We start from the raw sequence: 4,151 nt of genomic DNA, 5'->3' as shown, positions 1-4,151 counted from the left end.
TCCCCAGTGAATTAACTATTTCCTAGTTAAATACCTTTAATATCTTTCCTGTATATTTTGCGTAATAGAACATTTAATTGACTTTTAATAGTTAATAAAATCTCTGTAAATCAGCAATAACTGTGTGTGTACCATCCAAGATGGCTGCCATAGATTCAGCCAATCAAATTTCGCCTGAGCACTGTCATTTTCAATGGCGCCCTCAATTTACACAGAAAGTTCAGTAATTTGAAACTCGAGCGTTGCGGTGATGGGTGTAATGCATAGAGCTATTAAACAACTAGAGTGCTGACAAGATGGCGCAGCAATGCAGAGTTGTGTATGTGTACCATCCAAGATGGCCGTCGTATTAAAGTGCCACCTTCAGGCTTAGTATACATATTATTACATATTAATAAGCCCTCTGACTGACTATTATTTCATTAATGATGAGTAATGGTAATAACAAATTATTAAACTATTGTAGCCAAAACGAGGCCAAGTGAAGCATCTTATTCAAAAATAAAGTACCAAGGAATGAAAATTAAAATCGTATACATTACACCCAAACACCGCAACGCTCGAGTTTCAAACATACAGGTAACTAGCTGTACTGAACTTTCTGAAATTGAAGGCGCATTTGCAAACGATGGCGCTTAGCGAAATTTGATTGGCTAAATCTATGGTAGCTATCTTGGATGGTACACACACACAGTTTTGCGTATTTCGAACATCGAATACATTGCGGTTAGCGCTCTAGTATTCTTATTATACCTCTATGGTGTAATGTGAAAAAATATTTAGTCAGATGGCTTATTTATGGTAATATGTATACTAGCCTGAAGGTGGCGCTTTCCTACGGCAGCCACCTTGGATGGTACAAATACACAACTCTGCATTGCTCCGCCATCTTGTCAGCACTCTAGTTTAATAGCTCTATAATATCTATTCAAACCATAGAGCTATTAAACAACTAGAGTGCTGACAAGATGGCGGAGCAATGCAGAGTTGTGTATGTGTACCATCCAAGATGGCTGCCGTAGGAAGGCGCCACCTTCAGGCTTAGTATACATATTATTACCATAAATAAGCCCTCTGACTGAATATTATTTCATTAATGATAATTAGTATTGATAATGACAAATTATTAAACTGTCGTAGCCAAAAAGAGGCCAAGTAGAGCATCTTATTCAAATATATTAAAAAGAATTAAAATCGTGTACATTACAACCCATACACCGCAACGCTCGAGTTTCAAAATACGGGTAAACTAGCTGTACTGAAATTTCTGTGTAAATTGAGGACGCAATTGAAAATGACAGTGCTCAGGGGAAATTTGATTGGCTGAATCTATGGCAGCCATCTTGGATGGTACACACACACAGCTCTGCGTATTTCGAACATCAAATACATTGCTGTTAGCACTCTAGTATTCTTATTATAATATCTCTATGATTCAAACTAACCGAGTCACGAGTTGTTGGGCAAATTTAAACAGCGCCCTCCTATGGGCGGCCATTAGGGCCAAAATAGACAAATATATTACATGTAAATATTTTTTTTATTTTATTCCCCGACAAAATTTACTCGTCTTCCCCGATGGGAGGGGGGGGGGCCTATAGCCCCCCAGCCCCTCCATCGCCACCACTGGTCTATACAAAGGAGGAGAGAGGGAAGACCATCAGGGATAGTTTCGTATTGCCTAAGATTTATATAAGGTAAGGTCATATGATAAGAATGAATTTTAAAATTCACAAGCTGGCATAGACAGAATTAAAACGACTTTGTTTATGTAAAACTAGACAAGTAATTATCTCAGACTGCTTAGAATTGCCTCAAAAGGCTTGAGAGTGCAATTGCAAATTTATTCATTAAAATCGTCTTTTACAACCTTCTAACATTATGACAGGTTCAAAAGATTTTAGTGTCTTGGTCACTAATAATGCTTTCTTCTTTGAACAAATTGTTGTAACTTTCAAAATTAAATTATTATTAACATTGATACTGTTAATGATTAAATAAATGTCAAATAAGAAATTAAGTTCTGCATTCAGCATGATTATTTTTCAGTAAGCACCAACATTAATAAGTGGCGTGGTACATATTCAAGCCCGTAGCCAGGATTTTGGTAGGGGGTTCTTTTTGGTACTGAAAGGGCACTTGCGACCACCATTGGCTAGGGCCAGGGGGGCCGTCAAGGGCCCCCGGGGATCCAGGGCCAAAACCCAGGTGGGGGTCCAGCATTCTAAGCATTTACAGGTGTTATTTAATTGACTTGAGAGGCCATACATTAAACAAAATGTATATATTAAAGAGGTAATTTTTTAAGTTGGGAAAAGATAAAAAACAAAAAAAAAAAACTACTACTTTAGTACTACAGTATAGGTAATTCAACAACAATAGCATGATACAAACTCCAAAGACTCCAGTATGATTTATTCTTTATTTATACTATACTTACGGTATACTATACCCACTTAAGACAATCAATAACAAAAAGAACCGAGACAAATTTGTATGGTTGGTTGTATTATAATCATATATATATAAATACACAAGTGAAACTATCCCCCGCCGGACACCATCCCGGTATTTCTGAGTCAAGGCTTTGGGGCCTGAATTTTTTATGTTACTAGGTAGGCCAACCATCGGGTATTAAAATAGGACTTTTAATGATGATAGGCTCTAGGCTAGGCCTAACGTGTAGGCTAGCCAGCCTTTGTTGAAAGGGCACTTCATGAAAAGGGGGGTTCGTTCGAACCCAACGAACCCCCTTGGCTACGGGCTTGATATTAGAGATACCCGCTCCTCATTGCTCTTGAATGGGCACTCAACTGGAGCCCTAAAAAAAGGTGAAAATGACAAATGGTGATGTAATTTTAATACTAATGTATTTATAGATAAGCACTTGTCATAAACAGTGGCATAACGCCTATGCACTCTCGTGTGGCGGTCCACAGGGCCCCTGGGCCTAGGGGCCCACCCACATAGTCCTTGATCTATCACCCTGATCAAAAAGAGTTTGTTTATACATAACAGCATATAAGATTTGTCTCTGACATCGACTGTAGGACATATATTTATAAGTGTGGCAGATTAGAGGGTGCCTAGACTTGCCACAAGTCTCTTATTTTTTATTATTTTTCTCATTCTGGACAGCGCCACCAACGAGAAAGTTAATTTAGAGACGGAATAAGCGACTTGTAAAACACTGAAATCAGGCACCAGTATGCCAAAAGAATGACGTAATCTTATATTCCATATTTGGATAAATGGGCGGACCGAAATAAACAATTTCAACCAATCAAATGTTCATATTTTTGGAGCCACGAAACTGAGTCACTCGCGTCGACTAGTTAGGCATGACTAAATTTAAATAGTCCTCCCTAATAAAACGGGCCTAAACTATTTAGAATAGACCCTAGTAAGACTAATGTTGGCAATGGCAAAAACAATTAAGCTTAGACTAGATGGCATACCATACAAATACAACAAACTTTAACTTCCAGTAGGATGGCTCAGGCCTCGCCTGGAGTCAGGTAGTAGGCCTAGCCTAGACTAGTAGAGGCTTGGCCTATTTTTAAGTTCTTACTTACAGAGGCCTACCTTTTTAACAATATTCTACCCTAAAGGCATAAATCTGTGTAGCAGCTAGCGGTGAGCAAGGTTCCAAGTAGTCCTATAGCCTACGGTTATCAGTCCATGTCGTTCTTAGCATGCAGGCCAGAACTATTTTTATTCAAGTAGGTAGCCAAAAGGGAGCTGGAGCTTGTACTAGTCGAGACATCCGCATCTTCAATTTTGAAAATTTACCAAGATTGATTAATATGCATGAAGAGCCAATCACGTGATTTACAAAATCAGTCATGCATACGATATCCCACATCAAATTTGATGTGGGAAATTGCACGCATGAATCTAGCCTGGGTTCCAAGCCCTAATTTTAGGTTACTCACTCTTTATTGCAATTAGTGCGCGCCATACCTAATTTAATTGGCGTCCCATACTCGATTTCTTTTTTTTCGAATTAGGGCCTGGGTAGTAGTACGGAAGCTTAAAGTGACCTTCCGCGTTTCCGAGTTTCCAAGATAATTATCATGGAAACATGGAATAAATACTTATTAAGACGTCTTTCCGAGATAATTTATCTCGGAAAGACGGATTTCCGAGAT

This window comes from Anneissia japonica, unplaced genomic scaffold, assembly GCF_011630105.1.
Source record: "Anneissia japonica isolate Jap-2015-1 unplaced genomic scaffold, ASM1163010v1 scaffold3106_len312699_cov133, whole genome shotgun sequence".
Taxonomy (NCBI): Eukaryota; Metazoa; Echinodermata; class Crinoidea; order Comatulida; family Comatulidae; genus Anneissia; species Anneissia japonica.
Note: the sequence above shows the minus strand (reverse complement) of the source record.